This window comes from Protopterus annectens, chromosome 10.part0, assembly GCF_019279795.1.
Source record: "Protopterus annectens isolate FY-2018-M chromosome 10.part0, PAN1.0, whole genome shotgun sequence".
NCBI classification, from domain to species: domain Eukaryota; kingdom Metazoa; phylum Chordata; order Ceratodontiformes; family Protopteridae; genus Protopterus; species Protopterus annectens.
The window spans coordinates 400593854-400611618 of NC_056744.1; the positions used below are offsets into that span (position 1 = coordinate 400593854).

The 17765-nt window shown below is 43.7% G+C and overlaps 1 protein-coding gene across 1 annotated transcript in view; it reads left to right on the top strand.

The window, feature by feature from the left end:
- Nucleotides 1-17765, top strand: part of HMCN1 (hemicentin 1) — a 5606893-nt gene that overhangs the window by 2164078 nt on the left and 3425050 nt on the right. The window lies entirely within an intron of this gene.

A 17765-nucleotide genomic window follows, 5' to 3' on the forward strand; every position in this document is an offset into this window, starting at 1 on the left:
CTCAAGTCCGAGGCACTAGCCCAAATGCTACATAGCCCGACTCAACAGTCAGCGGCTATTTCTGCCCCTCTATGTGTTCCTCCTCCGACTCCTTTGAGCTCGGAGCCGGGGCTCATCGGAGCCATGACTGTCGGCTCGTCGGATCCGATACCTTCCCTTTCGGCTCCGTCGTCTGCTCTGATCTCCTCTTTGGAGGGATCTCGGCGCCGAGCTTCCCTCGTCGGCTCCGAGGGGGCAAGTGGCATCGGACCCTTGTCTGACCCCGCTCTCCCTCTTGGGGCTTTGGCGCTGGTGAGTTCGGCTCCGACATCGGCCTCGGAGTCGTCCCTGTCGGTGCCGGGGGGGTCCTTGTCTCTTCGGAGCGGGGACCTCCGGCCTTGCCCGATAGGAGTGCCTTCGAGGTCATGCGGAGCGTGCTAGAACCAGTGTCTGCCCCACAGTCGGCTCCGTCAGCCCCTCCATCTTCAGTGCCTGTGGTGATTTCTACCCACCCCCTTGCATCAGACCGCAGAGAGCCAACTCCTCAAGTTTCCCCATTGGGAATTTCCTCCTCTTCCGAGGCCTCTCCTGACCCGATAGGAGAACCCACTAGGAAGAGGCAGTGCAAGAGGAAGCACATTGACTCCCCTGAGTCTATCACCTCTGACACTGACTTAGAGGAATCTGAAGGTTCCCCTCGATCCCCCTCTGAGGATGTCTCCTTTGCTGACATCCTTGAGATCCTGAAACAGAGGGGGAACTGGCCAGCCCTTAACCCTTCAGAGGATGAGTCAGTGTACCTTGAGGCGTTCGGCTCTCGCCCTTCTACCTCCTGGGTGTCCCCTCCCTTTGACCCCTTATGGAAGTGGTGGCAAGGAAGGCCTGGACGGCTCCTGATTCAGTGGAACCCACCCCGAGGAGGCCGTGTAAATTTATTACTGCCCCTAAAGATAAAGATTTTTTATCTAAAGGTGTCCCCGTCGATGCCATGGTGGTGGCCGCGGCCACTAAGAAGGAGTTAGCCGATCCTTCGGTACCTGTCCATCCTCCTAATAAGGAATCTAGGACCATGGACAGGTACGGTAAGCGGATGTTCTCATCATCGACCTTTTCAATGCGGTCGCTGAGCTACTTATGTCACTTCACTCGTCTCCAGAAAGATTTACTCAAGGATATGAGTGAAGCGATAAAGGATCCAACAGCTGAGGAGTTCCAAGACAGAATGAACTCCCAGTTGGCAACCCTGAACTCCATCGTTAACTCCTCCATGCGGCTTATCTCATATGCTGTGGATGGGGCGAGTAGAGCCGCAGGCACAGGCGTTGCCTTACGACATCACGCCTGGATGCGGCTGTGCAACTTTGCGGACCCTTTCTAGGCGTCCTTCACCAATTCCCCCTTTGATGGATCATCCTTGTTTGGTCCCCAGGTGAAGGATACGTTGACTAGGTGCGAGGTGGAAGTTAAGACTCTCTCTGCCGTGGGAGTCCGTTTTTCTACCCCTTCTAGGCCTTATCCCAAAGGTCAGAGGGGAGGAAAAATGTGGTTCATAAACAAACCCAGGGAGTCTCATCTGACGCACAAGGTCGATTCCCCTCTAGAGGCAGAGGGGGGAATAACAATAGACGCCGCCCTAGAGGCAGAGGAGGTCCGCAAAACCAGGGTAGCAGAGAAACTTTCTCTGATAAACCCTTTCAGCATCCCTGAGGAGCTGCCCGGCTGTCCACCTTCGGAGGCAGTCGGGGGAAGATTATCCCTGTACCCAAAAGCCTGGCTTTCCCTCACACAAGACAAATGGGTACAGTCGATCATATCCGAGGGCTACAAAATTCCCCTTATTCACATCCCATCCCAACCCAAAGGATCCCTTCCAGACGTTTCACCCAGTCTAAGGGAACAAGCAGCACTAGAAATTTCAAAACTGCTATCAAAAAGAGCTATCCAATCAGTCCCAGCAGACCAACAAGGATCCGGAATCTACTCCAAATTCTTTTTGGTACCAAAAAAAACAGGGGACTGGAGACCCATACTGGATCTCAGCATCTTAAACAAGTATGTCAGAAAAACAAAATTCTGGATGGTCACGCTACAGTCCATTCTACCCTTCTTGGGTCAGGACAATTGGATGTGCTCTATAGATCTTCAGGACGCGTACTACCATATCAAGATGAACAGATGCTCCAGGAGATTTCTCCACTTCAGGCTGGGAGCCATTCACTACCAGTTCAGAGCCCTGCCCTTTGGTCTCACTACAGCCCCCCGAGTGTTTACCAAATGCATGGCAGTGGTCGCGGCTCATTTGAGACGTCAAGGATTCCAGGTGTTTCCATATTTAGACGACTGGCTCCTTACTGCCACCACCAGACATCAACTTCTTCTATCCAGAGACTTCACTATCCAAACTTGCCAAGCTCTAGGCATTTCAATAAATTTCGAAAAATCTGCCTTGTCGCCTTGTCAATCTATTACCTTTATAGGCGCCACATTAAACACACTCAATCTTTCAGCCAGACTTACAGAGCAAAGAGTGTCAGACATCCGCAAGCACGTTTTCCTTCTCTTGCAATGCAACAAAGTCAAAGCCAGACTAGTTTTGAAGGTATTAGGACTCATGGCAGCAGATATCCCCCTTCTCCCCTTAGCTCGCTTCCACATGAGAATCCTCCAATGGATGCTGTTTACACAATGGTCCTTCCAACAGCTCCCGATGTCCCACACCATATTGATAACTCAATCATGCAAGAATCAACACTCATCCCCCCCCAGTCGCCACGTTGACAACAGACGCCTCCCTGATCGGGTGGGGGGGCATTATCAGGGCAGGACAGTCCAGGGCACGTGGCAACCTTTCGAGTGCCACTTGCACATAAATGTCTTAGAGATGAGAGCAGTGCTTTTAGCGTTGCAAGCCCTTCACGACTCTCTTCCCACAGGGACTATTGCAATTCAGACGGACAACATGTCCGTAGTGTGGTACATCAACAAACAAGGCGGAACCAGATCATACCCCTTATGTCGAGAGGCACTCAGACTTTGGCAATGGGCGATCTCTTCTCAGCGTTTTCTGGTAGCAATGCACATTCCCGGGAAGTCCAACGTGATTGCAGACAAGTTGAGCAGGGCAATTCTCATGCCCCACGAGTGGTCTCTGAAGAAATCAGTACTGGAAGAAGTATTCCAAAGATGGGGCCAGCCTTGCTGCAATCTTTTTGCTACTCCCCAAAACAGCAAGTGTCACGACTTCTTCACTCTCTTCCCATTACCAGGCCATCCCACCAGAGATGCTCTAGTCCACGATTGGCCCCGGGGACTCCTGTATGCTTTTCCCCCCTTTCCACTGATAACTCAACTAATTCAGAAAGCCATCGCCTTGAGAGTGACAGTGATCCTCATTGCCCCTCACTGGCCTCGACAGATATGGTTTCCATTTCTTCATCATTACCTTTTGGAGCAGCCTTGGCATCTGGACCCAGTGCCAGATCTGTTGACCCACCAATCGGGCCAGCTGCACCAATCTCTTCATTCTCTCAACCTCACAGCGTGGTTTCTCCAATTCCGGCCTTAGCCAGGCTTCCCTTAATATCTCGCTCGGTCTGAGATATCTTGATAGCCTCTCATAAATCTTCTACCCGGAAGATTTATAATAGCAAATGGAAACGCTTCTCCGTTTGGGCAACATCAAAAAATATAGATCCCTTCACTGCACCTATCCAGTCTATTCTAGACTTTCTAGCAGAACTCTTTCATTTAGGTTCTTCTTCATCTACCATTAGAGTTCAACTGGCTGCTATATCTAATTATCATGTAGGTGTCTCGGAATCTAGTATCATGGCTCACAAGCTCTGCAAAGCCTTTTTAAGGGGCATATTTCTTCTCAAACCTCCAATCAAAGATCCCCCGCCTCAATGGGACTTGAACTTGGTTCTGGCATCCTTAATCCTTCCCCCCTTCGAACCAGTGGCTTCATGTTCTCTGAAGTTGCTTTCATGGAAGACGCTTTTTCTGGTAGCCATAACTTCAGCGAGAAGAGTATCTGAACTCCATGCTCTGTGCAGTCGTCCTCCTTACTTATTGTTTCACAAAGATAGGGTATCCCTCCATACTAATCCATCCTTTTTACCTAAGGTTTCCTCTCAAACAAACCTAAACCAAATTATTGATCTCCCCGTCTTTTTCCCTAACTATTCCAACAGGTCGGAACAAAAGCTACATTTTCTGGATGTTCACCGCCAACTTAGATATTATTTAGACAGGACTAAACAATTCAGGAAATCTGATCAGCTTTTCCTATCGTATGCGGAAGGGAAATTGGGCCTTCCAGTTACTAAAGTATCCCTTTCAAGATGGCTCACTTCTACAATTACCTTCATCTATGAGATCAGACATCAAAAACTGCCTTCAAGACCTAGAGCTCATTCAACTAGGGCATTAGCTACATCCATAGCTTTTCAGGATAGGCTGCCAATAGATTCCATTTGTGCAGCAGCCACCTGGGCTTCTCCTCATACCTTAATTTCACATTACAAATTGGACTTGGTCTCCAGAAACCGTGCCAACTTTGGTTCCACTGTTCTCAAGAGTCTGTTCAGATAGGCCACCCGGGATAAGGTGCTAGGGACGCGGTCCCATCCAGCAAGAATGAAGGTGAGATAGACAACTTAACATTAAGAAGTTATGTACCTACCATAACGTTCCATGTTAGTTGTCTTCTTCTCGCCTTCTTTCTTGCGTCCCACCCTCCTTCCCCCAAGCCTGGACAGACCGATAGGAATTCATTTTGATCTTCCTCTGGAAGTTTTCATTCCCACACGTTTTACCACCTCTATTTCCCCTTTTGTTAGGTCTGGGATACCTTACACTCAGGTTTATATAGAGGTGGGTTACCCTTCTCCATTCTATGGAGACTAATATAATTGCTTGGTCTAGCTATCAAACGAGATCTGAGTAGTTACCGCCTAGCATTGTGGGATATAGGGGAGCCTCGAGCCGGTGGAATTAGCTCTCGAGCTTTAGTATTGGCCGAGTCGGAGCCGAGGATTGTCTCCGAACCCATCCAGCAAGAAAGAAGGCGAGAAGAAGACAACTAACATGGAACGTTATGGTAGGTACATAACTTCTTATTTTACAATTATGTTAGATGGTGGATATCCTTTGCCTAATTTTTCCAACATAATGATACATTTTCCAACTGTATCAACTCAACAGAGTATTTGTTTGTATCGTTATCTGTGGTTGATAGATGTTTGATCCTGTATTGTCCCTCCCATCCCCTTTGACTAATGGGTAATCTGCTCTTGTGGCAAATTCAATCCAACAACTTTACCACTACAAAGCTGACTCGATTGCGCAAGCTTCTCCCCTCTTCCATATTGCATCTACATCCTTACAGTCCCTCAGATCTCCTGTGGCACAATCTGGCACCTTACATTTTCTGTCTTGCAGTTATCCAAAAACCAAACAAACAGACAAACAAAGCTGTCAAATTATTTTCCATATCTCCTAGCTAGATTGAGGCCTAATCCCTCATGTTAACAGCATTACTTGCTAATTCCTTTATATGTTGTCATTATTCACATAGTGCTTAGTACTAAATTTATATTTTCTAGAGTTTGCAACTTTGCTTAGTTCCTGTTTATTTCTAGTTGCTACTTGTTGTTGTGAATCATACTTGTGTTAGCCTGCTGTTTGTGTTTATAGCTGTGGACTTTAAGAAGTGTACAAAGTATAGGGAAGAACATTCCACTTGAGGACAGACATGACTAATGTATTATATGCCTGGGGTGTGGAACACTACCAGACATCATGTGAGATTTGTAAGGCTTTTAAGCAGAGAAATAAGCTCATTCTTAAGGGTCTTTTTCCAACTTTTTCCAGGGAAAAGTCTCAGGACAAAGTTAATGGCAAGGAGAAAGGAAAAGAATAAATAGACAGAGAAAGAAAAAGTGGGAAGAAAGTGGAAAATAGAAGATTCCTGTTGGGTTCTCTTCTGAAAATGTTGAAGCCTTCTCCATCTTCAGAGGCCTCAGCTCTGATCTAGTCAGAACCATCTCCCAAGCCTTTGGTTTCATACCAAACCAATACAAATAACTGACATGTTTCCAGGAAGGGACCTATCTAGCAACTGATAATCAGAGAAAGAGATCTGTAGGTTCCTTAGCTGTCACCCCCCCTTCCACATTTGCACTTAGACCTACCAGGTCTATCAGGAGTACCACAGATTTTAACTGGCATCATATAACAAGGGCCTTTATTAAGGCACAGATAGAAATTGGTGTCTTCTCATTTCCCCACTCTGACTCCAGGGCAGATTGGGCTGATCCACAGACCCCCATTAATTTTGTTCTTTCCCCAATACATGGTCAATGTCTGTGCTATCGCAGCAGACCTCAGTACCAATATGTCCTGCTTCAGCATTTGTTGGATCTGATTCCTTGGTGCTAAGGCCTCAACTGACCTACTTGACTCCACTTCTGTCAGAGCAGACCGGGTTTTGAATTTAAACCTTCAGCACAGAGTCCTTGGACCCATCATTATCTCCAACATATCTCTGTGTTGAGGAGTTTGGCATTTGAGGCATCAGTAACAGTCTCGATGTCATAGCTGACCAGTCCCTCGGTACCAGTGGCATTCTTGTCAGAACCATCGGCTTCCTCTACTTCGAAGATGGAGCTGGAACTGGTGGGGGTGTCCTTCAAGCTCTCAGTGTCCATGTCAACATTTGAGGTCCTCAAGAGGATAATTACTTGTCCATTAGTCAGGAATGTGATGCACCATGTGCCTTGGCTCCTTCCATAGATACCACTCTGTCTAGGTCCTACAGCCCACATCAGTGACACAGCAGTACCAAATGTCTCAAATCTTCCCTTCCACAAAGAACTTAAGATACTTTTAGGTCTGTGGAAGACTACCCCTCTGGGTTCCCAGAAAGTGCACATGTAAGAGGAAACATACAGATTCTTCTATGGAATCACTCACTGCAGACACTGATGACCCCTAGTGTTGGTAGATTTTGGAAATGGTGCACCAGTGGGGAATATGGCCCAGAAAATCCCATTCCCTAGAGGAAAAGTGTTATTCAAGGCACTTAGGTCTGCACCTTCTACTTCCTGGTGGGTGGCCCTTCGCACTGACCAGATGATTGGGCAGTTGGTGGAGAAGGCATGGTGAAAACCCAATGGCTCTGATCCTGTACTACACAAGCTAGGAAAAATGATGCCCAAGGACAGAAAACACTGGAGGAAGGAAACTTTTGTAGATTCTGCTATTTTGACAGCGACCACAAAGAAGGAACTTTCAGAGGAAAGCTTTATGGTCCATCCTTTTATTAATGAGTCTAACACAATCGACCAAATAGGGGCATGCTATTAAATCTTGGGAACCATTTTCCTTAAAGCAGCCAGCTATGTAACCTACATGACAAGGTTCCAGAGTGACCTGGTGGAGCAATCATTGGACTGTCTCTCTGGGGACTTCTTAACTTTTACCCCAGGAGGCAACTGGAATCCCAGCTGGCTTCCATGTTGTCAGTCGTCAACTTCTCCATTAGACTGTACACAGTTCTGTAGTATTACCATGTGACATCATGCCTGGCTGCTTTTCTTTGACTTCACCAAGAACTTTAACGCATCGTTCTTAAATGCCCCATATGATGGTACCTCCCTTTTTGGTCCCAGCAGGAAGAAAATACATTATCTGCCATTAGAGTGAGCTTTAAGATGCCTCAGTGGTCCTTTTCCAGAAACCAGAAGGGCTACAGTGCACTTTGATTCAAGAAGCCACAATGACTTCCTTTTGATACCTTTTTAAGCAGGAACTCCCATGACAGATGGTGGCCTTTAATGTACACCACCCCAGAGGCAGAGGGAGTCTGCAGAATCAGGGAATTACGGGCCCATTCTCCAGAAAACAGCCTCAACATCCCTGAGGATTTGTGTCAGCTCTGTCTTCACTTAGCCTAAATTCCTATATGGCCATCATATCAAAGACTATACATTCTCCTTCATCTTAACTTCCACTCAAATCCCTGCCTTTCCAACCATGCCATCTAAGTCAAAAGACATCAGCGGATTAGGAGATCTCTCAGCTCCTTCAAAAAAAAAAAAAAGCCTTCCATGACAGGATCAGAGAAAGCCCAGCATCTATTACAGATTCCTTTTACTTCAAAAAAAAAAAAAAAAAAGGATCTCAGACTCATTTTAGAATTACAGCCGAAATCATCATATATAAAAGACAGTTTCAGCTGGATGTACACTCTGACTTGTCAAGCTTTTCTCCAGCAAGCAGGTCATTGAGTAGTTTCTCAGATTTTGTACAGCCAGTCTGTAATGGCAGCTGTTTGTCTCAAAGGTTCAAAGCACTAGGGCTCATTTTAACATCTATTTATATGATTCCCAGTGTATGTTTTCACATAAGGGTTCTCCAGTGGACCCTCCAAATACATTGGGGTCATTTGATAGATCCAGTGAACTTAAATAGGCAGAAATAGAACTAATATGAAGGTGAACCTCTGGAATGCAGTAAAGTCCAAACAACCAACCAAAGGATTCCAAATGGCGGACACGTTGAGCCAAAACCACAGAATTTTATTCCACAAAGCTTTCGGGTGATACCCTTCTTCAGTGTGTAGATCTCATACAACCACAACTCAGTTTGATTTAAGCAGGACACAGCCTAATCAAAAAACGTTTACATATTAAACAATTATCAACTAATTAAGACTTAACGTCATAGATAAAAGTCAGAGGAACTTCAGATAAAACCATACGTTTTAACATATAATACGATAGAGCACAATACATATTTTTATACATAAGATACATATAAGTATATAAAAATATATGTATAGCAGTACTCATTTCTAAAACTATTTTAAAAAATAATACTATTCATTTTAACATCAATTGCTTCTTTTTAAGTATAGGCTTAATATTAACTGCTGTGTTTAAACAAGGTATACTATCTGCATTTAATAACATTAACCATTAAAATTCAGAAGTCTTTGAAACATTATTTAAATCACCACCCTTTTTGTTTCTAAACACAATATCTATAACCCTAAAAAGAAAGTTATGTTTCTGTCCTCCTTCTTCTATATGTCTGACAAGAGCATTTGTGTTAACCTTCCTTCTTATTTCTGACTTATATTCAATGATCCTATCTTTAAATTTTCTGTTGCATTTGCCCACATAAAATACAGAGCATGATGTACAGTTAGCTAAATAAATGGCATTAGAAGTATTGCATGTAGCATATTTACTAAATATAAATTCCCTTCTGGTAACAGGGTGTATAAATGTATTACTTTTATTTATGTCCTTGCAACATGTACAGGCAAAGCAAGGAAATGTACCTACTTTACTGCTTATTCATTCTTCTTTATGATACCTTATAACCCTATAATACAATTGAGACTTTAAACTTGAGCAATTCCTATATGCGAAGTATGGACTTTCACCTCCAATATTTTTAATTTCTTGCATTGCCATAAGAATACTCCAATTTTTCTCAATAAAACTTTTAACGTCAGACGTTTCCCTGTTACAAGTAGTAATCTATCTTATATGATTGTCAGCCCTTCTGTGATGTAAAGTATTATCCCCACATATATCACCAGTTATAAAATATGGTGTAGCTCTATTCTGTCTCATGCTTATAACCTCAGTTTGCTTCTCTTGAAACATTTCCATACTATATCCTTGTTCCCTAAATTCATGTATCATTTCTTGACTTTGATCAATACACTGTGCATAATTTGTATTAAGAAGGCTAGTTCTTATCAACTGGTTCTTCACTATGCTTTTAAATACATGGGGGGCATGCATACTGTCCTTATGCACATATCTGTTAGCCTGTACTTCTTTTTTATAAACCACAGTGTTGATGGTATTTCCTACCATTTCTAATTTAATGTCCAAATATGTAATATTTTCCTTACAATGTTCAGCAGTGAACTTTAAATAATCAGCCGTCAAATTTAAATAATCCACAAACATCTGTAATTCAGTAATAGTTCCACCCCACAACAAAAAAAAAATCATTAACAAACCATTTTAAAAAAAAGCATTTTTCTTTTATATATTTCAGGACAGTCCCATGGACTTCCCAATCAGAATTTCCAAGAAGTGTAAGGATCAAATCAGGTGTTGGATTCTTAAGTCCAGCCTCTGTATAAGTTTTCCTTCAAGTAAGTAGCTCTGTAAATTACGTAACAAAATAAACACCCACAAGAACCTGTGCATAAATAAACACTCCTGAGGAATTTCTTTCCTGAACATCAATCAATCTGTCTCAAGAAACTGTATTTAATTTATTAAAAAAAAAAATTAAAAGAAACTGTAATATTAGGGGATGCGAATATTGACTGGCAAACCATTTTGATGCAAATGCAATAACTTATATGGGTTTACCCAACTCATCTCTACTCCTACCAGATGTAACAAATCCACCAATACTAATTCCATCTTAGATTGGATCTGTACAAATAAACCAGACAAAATAAACTATGTCAGTACTATTCCCAACACTCTTAGCGATCACCTGCCTATTCTTGCAATAAGAGAGTACATTCATAGCTAAAAACATCACATTAACCTTACCCAGAGTCTCTCCAACATTCAACACTTTCATTGCAAATTGAAAATTAATAAACCGGGGAATGCTAAGCACAATCAACTTAGTTGAAGCAGTAGCACTATTCAACACATTTCTAAAAATACTAAATGAGATGGCACCCAAAAGGACCAAAATAATTAAGTCAAACTAAACAGCTCATGAAAAACAGGAATAAAGCAGAGAGAACCTGTAAAAATCAAATCCTGGTGCCAACAAACAAAAGTACAGTCAATTTAGGAATGCTATTAAAACAAATATACTATATAAAGTTACAAACAACAAATCAGAATAACTTAAGATATTGTAATCTACTATCAACAAATGCCTGCATCCAGCCCACATGACCCAATCTATCCCCAAAACAGATGCACAGAGAGACTCAATTGGTAAACAATTTAACTCAGACTTTGTAAATTCTGTTTCTTCTCTCTTACATCCACAATATTCTACAACTATTATACCACCACCAGACCCCGTAGCTCATTCCCAAACTTCATCCTTCAACCCATCCCAACCTCCACTATCAGCAAACTACTTAATACTTTGAAACCCACTACGCTTGTCCAAGACAACTTACCAGCTGAATACATTGAAATAGCTGCAGATGTACGGCATACACTGTGTTTAGCTTAATAAACCAGTCTGTCAAGGAATGATGTATTCCCACTCTGTGGCAAAAATCCTACATACTTCCCTAACGTAAGTTTGGAAACTCCACTGACCTGTATAATTACAGGTCCATGGCCATCCTATCTCCCCTGTCTAAAAAACTCTTACCTACATTACTAAAAACTCACCACTTTCCCCTACACAGCATGGTTTCCATCCACATCACATTACCACCACTGCACTACTAAGCTTTGTTACAGCAGTAAATCAAAACAGAAACAAAAATAACCTTGTCACTTCCATATTCTTTGATCTGTTCAAAGCCTTTGACATGGTATGAATGCCAAAAATTATTATGAAAGATGTCTTCTCTAGGCTTTGATAAACTCTCACTATCCTGCTTTTTTAAACACCTTTATTAAATTATCACTTAAGACACAAGCAAACATATATTAATATAAAGGAAAACAAAACAATATTAACATTTTTTGCCATTTACATACATTATACAACATATTTCCTTCCTTTCTTTGTAACTATGATCAGGCTAACATTACATAAACTGCTCTGTTCCTACCTTCTCTTAAACGTTATCCCTCCTTCTGAACATTATTCTGCATGAATTGTTCCTGCAATTTCCATTTATTTCTATGTAATTTTCTCTTTCCTTTTTCTAAAGATCTCTCTCCCAGTTCTTTTATCTCTTTTACAATGTCTAGTATTTCAAACAGAGTTGGTTTAGAGTATGATTTCCATTTTGTAGTAATTTATATTTTGGCAGCCAACAGAATTAAACTTAACATCTTACTATGTCTAGGCAATTCAGATCCTGTGTTCCATTTCAAAAGAATAGTTTCCATAGTTACAGCCATTTGTTCATTCAGTATTTCAGACATAGTACCCTGTGGGGAATTTTTTAAATCTGCTGTCTTATTACACTCCCAAAACATATGTTCCTAGTTACCCTTTTCTTTCCCATCGCACTTCCAAGATTTGCAATCTACCTGTGGAAAATTTATTTGAAGTCTGCTTAGGGTATAAAAATACCTATGCAAACACTTCCAAGCAAAAATCCTAAACCTTTTGGATTTTGTTATATACTTGGAAGCCGTCCATAAGTCTTTCCATTGTTTACCTGCAAATTGCTTTTCCAGTCTCTCCTTACAATCTTTTCTAGCATCCTCTGATTAATTCTAATAGTTATTGTGCAATATTTGATATGCCGTACTAATTATCTCTTTTAATAGCAGCTTATGTTCTAGATTCAACTAAAAGTTCTACCAAGCACATTTTTGCATGGGATTCCCCTACCCCTTTCTCTTTGCCTATACTCTAATGTCAGTCCCTGGTAGGGAAGGCAGTCTCTAGCTTGCAGTCCAAACATCTTCTTGGCATCATCCCACTCTGATACTTTCCATCTCTAGTTATTTGCTCTCAATACCCTGATTCCTTTGCCACTTTTTTCTAGTAAATTCCAGCCCATCTAGATTATTTTCTGTTTCCCTACTTGCTGTTATCCCTATTGGCAAAATCTTCTTTTTCCATTCTCATGTTTATGTTTAATGAATATAATAATGTGAAGTTGTTCAATCTCGCTGTTCATTCTTACACAGGAGTTTGGAGCCGATCCATCAGCTTCGAGTCGGATGCTTTCACAAGCTCAAGATCTTAGAGTACCTCGAGGCCAAGTCCCTATCCCATGATGCTCTCTGTCTCACCTCAGATCTTGTTTGCCGCTGCAACAGATCGGAGGTCAAGAGAGAGCTCAGGCCAGTATTCTTGTTTCTTATTATCTTTATATCAAAAATTTTGCATTTTTTTCTAGTCAGAGTGTTTTTTTTTGGGGGGGGGGGGGCTAGTTAGCCTTAGTTTCAGTTCAGGCTTTATCCTTGCCTTTCCTTCTGACGAGATTTTCGTCTTTTAAGAGCAACTGCTCTTAGGCCTTGGGCTGCGCTTCAGTTGTTGCTAAACAGTGTGTTTCCCTATCCTTTGGTAGTTTTTGATAATAGATACCGTAGAGTTAGTATATCTATATATATATATATCTATATATATATATATATATATATATATATATATATATATATATATATATATATTTGCTAGTTCTATAGATTTTGGTAAAGTTTGCTGTGTGTGTGCTGTGTTAATAGCTGTTACCTTCTAGTGTGGTTTACATAGCCTTTTCTAGATTGCTTTCTGATTGGTGCATAGTTTTTTGTTGTTGATATGGCTGATTAGAGAGAGAAACAAAAGTCAGGTTTTAAAAAATGCCCTAAGTGCAGGCAGAAAATGTCGATTACTGACTTGCATGTTAATTGTGTTTATTATTTGGGGCCAGTCCATCTCCAGGAGGATTGCTCCATTTGCCACTCTTTTAGCAGTAGGGTGCTACTGCAGCGCAGAAGAAAACTGGTGGACAGAGGTTTGCTGAAACCAGAATTTGAGGAGTCCTTGGACCCCTCATGTTTGGCATATACTTCTCAGAAGTACAGGAAAGCACGGAAGGGCTGTGGCTGACTAAGTTTGTGGACGACTGCAAACTGGGTGCTATAATAGAGTCTCCGGCCGACATGGAGATCCTCCAGAAGGGCCTAAATGAGACTGATGCATGGTGCCAAAGCCATGGTCTCAAGCTAAATGCAAATAAATACGTAGTAATCCCCTTTGGAAAAAACAGAGTACCCGCAAACTACAACATAGGAGGTAATCCCCTGAAATCTGAAGAAGAAATAAGGGATCTAGGGACCCAAGTAGATAGACAGCTTTCGTTTGATAACCATGTTGCCAATGTGGTTAGAAAATCCTTCTATGTGACCCATCTGATCATGAAAGGGATTGCATCAAGATCTCTCTACTCTTCCCTCATCAGACCCATTATTGAGTACAATGCACCAATTGGAATGTACCTGGCTAGACATCTCCAGCAGCTGGAGAGACCACAGAGGTACCTAACCAAGAGAATTACTGGCCTCAAACAGTTGCCCTATGCAGCATGATTGAAAAAGCTAAGACTGTTCTCTGTTGCATACCGCTTTCTCAGAGGCGATCTCTGTCTAACGTACAGAGCCATGTCCAACCCAGAATTGTTGAACATGCTCCATCTTAGCAAAACCAAATCTACTTGAGCTACACGCTCTAGGGATATAAACCTCAACACAACAATGAATAGAACATGCTGGCGGGATAGATTCCAGACACTTCCCTTACTATGGAACAGGGTCCCGATCTACATAAGACAGAGCCCCTCACTATCACTTTTCAAGAGGAACCTTGATGAGTGGATGGGTAACAGAAAGTTCACACCGGGGATCACACCAACAGCACTATTAGATGGGGGCCAAGGGTACTAGCTGCTAGTACAAGGGTCTAGGGAACTACTAAAGGGGTGGTGAATACCGCACAACGTGGCTGGGCTAATATATGCCTTCAGGCAGATAGCTCAGTACCAACCTATGAACCTATGAACCTATAAGGCTGACCAGGCTTCTGAGTCATCGAAGGGGTCAAAGTCCTCTAAAGCTTTGTCGGAGCCCAAGTTATCGGCTCCAGGCATTTCTGTTAAGGTGCGGTCGCTGGCTCTGCAGTCTTCGGAGCTGTGCACTGAGCCAGTGTTTCAGAGCCAGTCCCCGGTATTGGAGCCGGTCTCCGAAACCTTGAGGTCACCCATTTTGCAATCTGTGGCCTCTTTGATATCTTAGACTCGTTCTTCGAGAATCCTCTCCGATGTGGATGTGGACCGAGTGGTGCAGAGGCTTCTCGAGAACCCGGCACTAGCCAAATTATTATCGGCTTCGACCCAACCGGTTTTGGAGCTGAAGACTATTGTACCTGCTGTGACTTCTCCTCCTCCAAGCCGGGCCTTCGGAGTCGGAGGAGGGAGAACTGATGATTGTGGATCCTTTGGAGCCGAGGCCTGTTCCAGTGCTATCGGCTCCATCAACCCGGACTACTTCGGTGCCGTTCGAGGAGTCTGGGAGCCAACACTCTCTGGTCGGCTCCGGAGGGGAGAGTCGAACCGATGTGTTGGTTCCGACCCTTCCTCTTGGAGCTTCGGTGCGGATGAGCTTGGGTCCTTCCTCTGGGTTGGAGCCCACTGTGTCGGTGCTGGGGACATTGCTGTCTTCTTCGGAACCGGCGGCTTCTTCGGATCGGAGCAGTGGAGCCTTTGATGCTATGAGGAGGGTTATGTCTTCCAAGACTCACACATCATTAGGGCCTTCCTCCTCCCCTAAAGTGCCGCTTTTTGCCTCTACATCGCAGGTCCCTGTAAAGTGTCGAGACCCAGAGCTTCAGGTAACCCCATTGGGTGACCCATGTTCTACTGAGATCTCACCGGAAGCCCCCACTGATGAGGTTCCCAGGAAGAAACTTTGCAAGAGGAGGCATTTGGACTCCCCGCAGGAGTCTATTTCATCAGACACCGATTTAGAGGAGTCAGAAGGGTCCTCACGGTCCCCCTCAGAGGATATCTCCTTTGCTGATATCCTTGAAGTCCTTAAGCAGAGGGGTGACTGGCAGTCCTTTACTCCTAATGATGATGAATCGGTGCTCCTGAAGGCCTTTGGGTCTCAACCCTCCACCTCCTGGGTGACTCCACCCTTCTATGAACTAATGAATTGGTTGCTCGAAGGGAGTGGGAGTCTCCTGATACTATGGAACCTGTCCCTCGGAGACCCAACAAATTTATTGCATCCCCCCAAGATAAAATGTTCCTCACCAAGGGAGTGCCATTTGATGCCATGGTGGTGGCATCGGCCACCAAGAAAGAGATGTCTGAAACTTCTTCTACTGTCCATCCTCCTAATAGAGATTCCAGTACTATGGACAGGTATGGGAAATGCATCTTTAGTTCTGTGACTTTTGCTATGCAGTCGCTCAGTTACTTGACTCATTTTACCCGTCTTCAAAGAGATCTCCTAAAAGAGCTTGGAGATACTCTGCAGAGTAGTACAGATGGAAGTGTCTCTGAGAAGGTGACAGCCCAGCTTAATACCCTTAATTCCATAGTTAACTCATCCATGCGGCTCATTTCTTATGCAGCCGATGGTTCGAGTCGGGCAGCGAGTTCAGCAATAGCTCTTCGTAGACATTCCTGGATGTGCTTATGTTCCTTTGCGGAAGCCTTCGAGTCTTCCTTCATTAATACCCCATTTGATGGCTCGTCCCTTTTCGTGCCCAAAGTCAAGGAGACCCTCACTACGTGTGAGCAACATGGAAAGACTCTATCTGCCGTAGGAGTCCGATTTTCCACCCCTACTAGACCATACCCCAAAGGGCAAAAAGGTGGAAAAATGTGGTTCCAGAAGTCCCAAGGAGCTTTCCAGAACACATGTAGTGAACCCCCCTCCAGGAGAGAGGATGGGGCAATAATGGAAGACACCGCCCTGGCGGCAGAGGAGGTCCTCAAAACCAGGGCTCCAGAGATCAGTTCTTTGGCAAGCCCTACCAGTGCTCTTGAAAGGAGGCCCAACTGTCCTACTCTGGAGGCAGTCGGGGGTCACTTGTCTTTGTATCCAGATGCCTGGCTGGAAATTACAAAAGATTCTTGGTACAAAGCATTGTTACCAGAGGTTACATCATCCCTTTCTCAGAACCCCCACCGGTTCAAAGGAAAATCCAAGATGTTCCACCCAGTCTCAGGGATCAAGCAGCCATAGAAATCCAAAGGCTGCAGGAAAAGAGAGTCATCCAGCCAGTCCCAGCAGACCAAATAGGATCCAGAACTTACTCCAGATTATTTTTAGTTCCAAAGAAAACAGGGGACTGGAGGCCCATCTTGGACCACAGCAGACTCAACACCTTCGTAAAGAAGGAGAAGTTCTGGATGGTCATACTTCAATCGATCCTTCCGTTCCTAGGAACGGGCAATTGGATGTACTCTATAGAGCTCAAGGATGCGTACTATCATATAAAAATGGCCAGACCATCCAGAGATCACTTGCGTTTCCGGCTGGGTGCCAGTCACTACCAATTCCGAGCACTGCCCTTTGGTCTCACAACAGCCCCCAGAGTGTTTACCAAATGCATGGCAGTGGTTGCGGCTCACCTGAGGCGTCTAGGATTCCGAGTGTTTCCATATCTGGACAGCTGGCTCCTTACTGCCACCTCCAGGCATCAACTAATTCTATCCGGGGATCACAATCTGTGCCCTTAGTTAGGAATAGCTATAAATTTCGACAAGTCTGCGTTGTCACCATCGCAGCGTATCTCCTTTATCGGAGCAGACTTAGACACCACCACCACCATGGTAAAATTGCCACTGGACAGAATAGTCACTCTTCGAAACCAGGTAGCAGACATTCTGATGAAGAAAAAAGTTCCAGCCTCTCAAGTATTGAAACTACTAGGTACCATGGCAGCTACGCTCATAGCAGTCCCTCTTGGGCATATTCTACATGAGAATACTTCAGTGGTTGCTGTTCACCCAGTGGTCTTACCAACAACTTCCAATGTCATTCTTGACGATCATTACAGATTCTTGCAGAAAGGATCTTCTTTGGTGGTTGACCAGCCATCAGATAACAGTAGGTCGCCCATTCATTCTGCCCCCGCCGTTAGCCACA